Raw genomic sequence first — 7,700 nt, forward strand, 5'->3', positions numbered from 1 at the left:
GGCATCTAGTCTACAAGCCACCGCGGCGCGGGTAGAATAGGCAAAAACGTCTGTATATAGCTGCAAACATGCCATCTTTAGAAACGCGTTGCTTTTCCTCATTTTTAGTATGCATGGACTCTAAATATGTAAAAGTACTCTAAATATGACCTCTTATCACCTAAATTCGAATTTCTATTTTTGGAGATACTTATCTCTTAATAGAACTATTCTTGTCTTCTTATTTCTTTTAGGATTTTTGGAGCTAATATTTTTATTCTAACACTTTCCTAATGTTTCTAGCCTTATTGCCTCACTCTTCTCTGAGTGCACTCTCTTTCCTTATTGAAATCTATATTAAAAGAGACACATACAGTGTCCCTTAAAGAGTCCCTTATTTCATGTGTTTGGCTCGTTTTGTTGTGCCTCCAAAATATCTTTATTATTCCAAAGTTAATTGGCCTAATTATCCTGATTTCATGCATCCATATACCTCTCATATGATATGAACCTTCAAATTCCTTATTCTATACCCCCATGTAATATGGTACTTCACAATTGTCATGGAAAAACGTAAGGGAATCAATCCTTTATGCAAGCTAACCTATGATAGCAATTTCATAATCTTAGTATCATCTTGTAGAATACCTCTATTCATCATGCACATTACTTCACATGAATCTTGCACCAATCCTCTTCTATTTACTCATAGAAATACTTGTTGAATTCGGTTATCTTTAACCCTGCTATCCCTATTTCTTGACCTATTTTTGCTCTAGCTCATGATTCCTTGTAGCCAAGGGTGGGCTTGATGTTGCTCTCTTGGATTAGGGGACCTCTTCACGATTAACATGGAAGGACTCGTGTCCTTCTCTCGACACTTTCTTTATAAAAAAACTTTATCATAGCCTCTGGCTATAATTATGGCTTCTGAAATAGAGGATGGTTTTGCATTCTTGACGAGGTTATTCAATGGTAGATTAAGCTTTTAAATGAATCGATGGAGAAGAGTTACCTCATCCATCTCTAGAGCAAATTGGAGCAGTTTAACAAAAGTTTGGTGGTATTCTTTTAGGGTCTTCCTTTCTTGGGTTAGCTCCAAAAGTTCATTCATTTTATCCTCTCGAAATCCTCGAGGACAAAACCTTCTCTCGAATGTGTACTTTCATGGCATGGCATCCCCCCATATCTGATTCTGGTTCCCCCGTGGTTAGATTGACAACAGTGCTTCCAACTAATTTGGACTTTCTTACGATTTTTAGATGAGCAAGGGTGAACTTGCTTCTTTCATTGTATCCTCTGGGAATCCCACATCCCAAGTTAGACCCATGTTTGTGTGGAATCATACACCTCATCGTCGGGCCGCTGGTGGCGAGAGGACTCAAGGCGGCAGCATGTCGCCCTCTCAGGCTCCATCACTCCATTCTTCCGCCCCTCAGAGGGATATCTACGCATCAGGGGTGGCTGATTCACCGCACTAGGGTGGGCTGATTCACCGCACTAGCTTGGGCCCTAAAAACTAGGCAGCATCACAATCACCCGCCTCAATCGGCAAATGTTATTCTCCCAATGGTATGAGGGATACCATGGGCCAACTCTCCGGGCCTTACCAACATCTCCGCCATCCGGCTATACAAGCACAAGAACGGCGCAGCATCAAAGCGCAGGGAGAGTTGTACCTGTACCTAATTTAACCAAGATAACAATCCATTTACTCAACTAAACCATAGGACTAGAATCTATGTTACCTTCTTAAGAAAACAATCCTTTTCACAAAGATTTTAGCATTTCAACTTGAGATTATGATAAGACATTCTTTATTAAGGCATATGCTGTTGTTTAAAAGAATACAAACTTTAACTAGTAAATCAATCAAATAGATCACTATTAACAATTAATAGAGAAGCCGACGCCATACCTCAACCCCTAAGAATGATATATAATTGTAAAACAAAAAAATATATATATATACCTTACAGAAATTTATCGTTTATCGTTGCCTTTGCTCGTTAACAAGAGCTTTAGAACTTGACATAAGAGAATAGAGTCTTCTAATACCTTCTCTTACGATTGAAATCATCCGATCATCCCCAAGATTTATCTCCTCTTACTCGTACTGTGACTTTTCTCTCTTTCGAAGGTCTATGGCAAAATAGCCTTCTCTTGCAAGGCTACGGCATACTATTCTTTATTTAAAAGAAACGCTATGGAGTTCTGGTCTCTTCCTCCGAAAGACCACAGCAATCTAACCTTCTCTTCTAACATATTAGATAAGAATGAAGGGATATATATACATCTCAAGCTCTAGGATTACCTTGAGGCTACTTGTTGTCGTCTTACAGTTTTTCTTGTGTAGAGACCTTGACAGAAGCAGCAAACTGTCTCGGCCATAAATCTCTGATAAGAACTCATAATATACTCGTATAATCGGTCAAAAGAACCGGAAGGCATCTAGTCTACAAGCCACCGCGGCGCGGGTAGAATAGGCAAAAACGTCTGTATATAGCTGCAAACATGCCATCTTTAGAAACGCGTTGCTTTTCCTCATTTTTAGTATGCATGGACTCTAAATATGTAAAAGTACTCTAAATATGACCTCTTATCACCTAAATTCGAATTTCTATTTTTGGAGATACTTATCTCTTAATAGAACTATTCTTGTCTTCTTATTTCTTTTAGGATTTTTGGAGCTAATATTTTTATTCTAACACTTTCCTAATGTTTCTAGCCTTATTGCCTCACTCTTCTCTGAGTGCACTCTCTTTCCTTATTGAAATCTATATTAAAAGAGACACATACAGTGTCCCTTAAAGAGTCCCTTATTTCATGTGTTTGGCTCGTTTTGTTGTGCCTCCAAAATATCTTTATTATTCCAAAGTTAATTGGCCTAATTATCCTAATTTCATGCATCCATATACCTCTGATATGATATGAACCTTCAAATTCCTTATTCTATACCCCCATGTAATATGGTACTTCACAATTGTCATGGAAAAACGTAAGGGAATCAATCCTTTATGCAAGCTAACCTATGATAGCAATTTCATAATCTTAGTATCATCTTGTAGAATACCTCTATTCATCATGCACATTACTTCACATGAATCTTGCACCAATCCTCTTCTATTTACTCATAGAAATACTTGTTGAATTCGGTTATCTTTAACCCTGCTATCCCTATTTCTTGACCTAATTTTGCTCTAGCTCATGATTCCTTGTAGCCAAGGGTGGGCTTGATGTTGCTCTCTTGGATTGGGGGACCTCTTCACGATTAACATGGAAGGACTCGTGTCCTTCTCTTGACACTTTCTTTATAAAAAAACTTTATCATAGCCTCTGGCTATAATTATGGCTTCTGAAATAGAGGATGGTTTTGCATTCTTGACGAGGTTATTCAATGGTAGATTAAGCTTTTAAATGAATCGATGGAGAAGAGTTACCTCATCCATCTCTAGAGCAAATTGGAGAAAGTTAACAAAAGTTTGGTGGTATTCTTTTAGGGTCTTCCTTGCTTGGGTTAGCTCCAAAAATTCATTCATTTTATCCTCTCGAAATCCTCGAGGACAAAAGCTTCTCTCGAATGTGTACTTTCATGGCATGGCATCCCCCCATATCTGATTCTGGTTACCCCGTGGCTAGATTGGCATCAGTGCTTCCAACTAATTTGGACTTTCTTACGATTTTCAGATGAGCAAGGGTGAACTTACTTCTTTCATTGTATCCTCTGGGAATCCCACATCCCAAGTTAGACCCATGCTTGTCTGGAATCATACTTCTGATCGTCGGGCCGCTGGTGGCGAGAGGACTCAAGGCGGCAGCATGTCGCCCTCTCAGGCTCCATCGCTCCATTCTTCCGCCCCTCATAGGGATGTCTACGCACTAGGGATGGCTGATTCACCGCACTAGGGTGGGCTGATTCACCGCACTAGCTTGGGCCCTCAAAACTAGGCAGCATCATAACCAAGCGCCTCAATCGGCAAATCTTATTCTCCCAATGGTATGAGGGATACCATGGGCCAACTCTCCGGGCCTTAGCAACATCTCCGCCATCCGGCTATACAAGCACAAGAACGGCGCAGCATCAAAGCAGGGAGAGTTGTACCTGTACCTAATTTAACCAAGATAACAATCCATTTACTCAACTAAACCATAGGACTAGAATCTATGTTACCTTCTTAAGAAAACAATCCTTTTCACAAAGATTTTAGCATTTCAACTTGAGATTACGATAAGACATTCCTTATTGAGGCATATGCTGTTGTTTAAAAGAATACAAACTTTAACTAGTAAATCAATCAAATAGATCACTATTAACAATTAATAGAGAAGCCGAGGCCATACCTCAACCCCTAAGAATGATATATAATTGTAAAACAAAAAATATATATATATACCTTACAGAAATTTATCGTTCATCGTTGCCTTTGCTCGTTAACAAGAGCTTTAGAACTTCACATAAGAGAATAGAGTCTTCTAATACCTTCTCTTATGATTGAAATCATCCGATCATCCCCAAGATTTATCTCCTCTTACTCGTACTGTGACTTTTCTCTCTTTCGAAGGTCTATGGCAAAATAGCCTTCTCTTGCAAGGCTACGGCATACTATTCTTTTAAAAGAAAAGCTATGGAGTTCTGGTCTCTTCCTCCGAAAGACCACAGCAATCTAACCTTCTCTTCTAAGATATTAGATAAGAATGAAGGGATATATATACATCTCAAGCTCTAGGATTACCTTGAGGCTACTTGTTGTTGTCTTACAGCTTTTCTCGTGTAGAGACCTTGACAGAAGCAGCAAACTGTTTCGGCCGTAAATCTCTGATAAGAACTCAGATTATACTCGTATAATCGGTCAAAAGAACCGGAAGACATCTAGTCTACAAGCCACCGCGGCGCGGGTAGAATAGGCAAAAACGTCTGTATATAGCTGCAAACATGCCATCTTTAGAAACGCGTTGCTTTTCCTCACTTTTAGTATGCATGGACTCTAAATATGTAAAAGTACTCTAAATATGACCTCTTATCACCTAAATTCGAATTTCTATTTTTGGAGATACTTATCTCTTAATAGAACTATTCTTGTCTTCTTATTTCTTTTAGGATTTTTGGAGCTAATATTTTTATTCTAACACTTTCCTAATGTTTCTAGCCTTATTGCCTCACTCTTCTCTGAGTGCACTCTCTTTCCTTATTGAAATCTATATTATAAGAGACACATACAGTGTTCTTAAAGAGTCCCTTATTTCATGTGTTTGGCTCGTTTTGTTGTGCCTCCAAAATATCTTTATTATTCCAAAGTTAATTGGCCTAATTATCCTGATTTCATGCATCCATATACCTCTCATATGATATGAACCTTCAAATTCCTTATTCTATACCCCCATGTAATATGGTACTTCACAATTGTCATGGAAAAACGTAAGGGAATCAATCCTTTATGCAAGCTAACCTATGATAGCAATTTCATAATCTTAGTATCATCTTGTAGAATACCTCTATTCATCATGCACATTACTTCACATGAATCTTGCACCAATCCTCTCCTATTTACTCACAGAAATACTTGTTGAATTCGGTTATCTTTAACCCTGCTATCCCTATTTCTTGACCTAATTTTGCTCTAGCTCATGATTCCTTGTAGCCAAGGGTGGGCTTGATGTTCCTCTCTTGGATTAGGGGACCTCTTCACGATTAACATGGAAGGACTCGTGTCCTTCTCTCGACACTTTCTATATAAAAAAACTTTATCATAGCCTCTGGCTATAATTATGGCTTCTGAAATAGAGGATGGTTTTGCATTCTTGACGAGGTTATTCAATGGTAGATTAAGCTTTTAAATGAATCGATGGAGAAGAGTTACCTCATCCATCTCTAGAGCAAATTGGAGAAAGTTAACAAAAGTTTGGTGGTATTCTTTTAGGGTCTTCCTTGCTTGGGTTAGCTCCAAAAATTCATTCATTTTATCCTCTCGAAATCCTCGAGGACAAAAGCTTCTCTCGAATGTGTACTTTCATGGCATGGCATCCCCCCATATCTGATTCTGGTTACCCCGTGGCTAGATTGACATCAGTGCTTCCAACTAATTTGGACTTTCTTACGATTTTCAGATGAGCAAGGGTGAACTTACTTCTTTCATTGTATCCTCTGGGAATCCCACATCCCAAGTTAGACCCATGCTTGTCTGGAATCATACTTCTCATCGTCGGGCTGCTGGTGGCGAGAGGACTCAAGGCGGCAGCATGTCGCCCTCTCAGGCTCCATCGCTCCATTCTTCCGCCCCTCAGAGGGATGTCTACGCACTAGGGATGGCTGATTCACCGCACTAGGGTGGGCTGATTCACCGCACTAGCTTGGGCCCTCAAAACTAGGCAGCATCATAACCAAGCGCCTCAATCGGCAAATCTTATTCTCCCAATGGTATGAGGGATACCATGGGCCAACTCTCCGGGCCTTAGCAACATCTCCGCCATCCGGCTATACAAGCACAAGAACGGCGCAGCATCAAAGCAGGGAGAGTTGTACTACCTGTACCTAATTTAACCAAGATAACAATCCATTTACTCAACTAAACCATAGGACTAGAATCTATGTTACCTTCTTAAGAAAACAATCCTTTTCACAAAGATTTTAGCATTTCAACTTGAGATTACGATAAGACATTCTTTATTGAGGCATATGCTGTTGTTTAAAAGAATACAAACTTTAACTAGTAAATCAATCAAATAGATCACTATTAACAATTAATAGAGAAGCGGAGGCCATACCTCAACCCCTAAGAATGATATATAATTGTAAAACAAAAAAATATATATATACCTTACAGAAATTTATCGTTCATCGTTGCCTTTGCTCGTTAACAAGAGCTTTAGAACTTGACATAAGAGAATAGAGTCTTCTAATACCTTCTCTTACGATTGAAATTATCCGATCATCCCCAAGATTTATCTCCTCTTACTCGTACTGTGACTTTTCTCTCTTTCGAAGGTCTCTGGCAAAATAGCCTTCTCTTGCAAGGCTACGGCATACTATTCTTTTAAAAGAAAAGCTATGGAGTTCTGGTCTCTTCCTCCGAAAGACCACAGCAATCTAACCTTCTCTTCTAAGATATTAGATAGGAATGAAGGGATATATATACATCTCAAGCTCTAGGATTACCTTGAGGCTACTTGTTGTCGTCTTACAGCTTTTCTCGTGTAGAGACCTTGACAGAAGCAGCAAACTGTTTCGGCCATAAATCTCTGATAAGAACTCAGAATATACTCGTATAATCGGTCAAAAGAACCGGAAGGCATCTAGTCTACAAGCCACCGCGGCGCGGGTAGAATAGGCAAAAACGTCTGTATATAGCTGCAAACATGCCATCTTTAGAAACGCGTTGCTTTTCCTCATTTTTAGTATGCATGGACTCTAAATATGTAAAAGTACTCTAAATATGACCTCTTATCACCTAAATTCGAATTTCTATTTTTGGAGATACTTATCTCTTAACAGAACTATTCTTGTCTTCTTATTTCTTTTAGGATTTTTGGAGCTAATATTTTTATTCTAACACTTTCCTAATGTTTCTAGCCTTATTGCCTCACTCTTCTCTGAGTGCACTCTCTTTCCTTATTGAAATCTATATTAAAAGAGACACATACAGTGTTCTTAAAGAGTCCCTTATTTCATGTGTTTGGCTCGTTTTGTCGTGCCTCCAAAATATCTTTATTATTCCAAAGTTAAT

Source organism: Cibotium barometz, chromosome 46 (assembly GCF_041138505.1).
Source record: "Cibotium barometz isolate CiBa-2024 chromosome 46, ASM4113850v1, whole genome shotgun sequence".
In the NCBI taxonomy this organism is placed as follows: domain Eukaryota; kingdom Viridiplantae; phylum Streptophyta; class Polypodiopsida; order Cyatheales; family Cibotiaceae; genus Cibotium; species Cibotium barometz.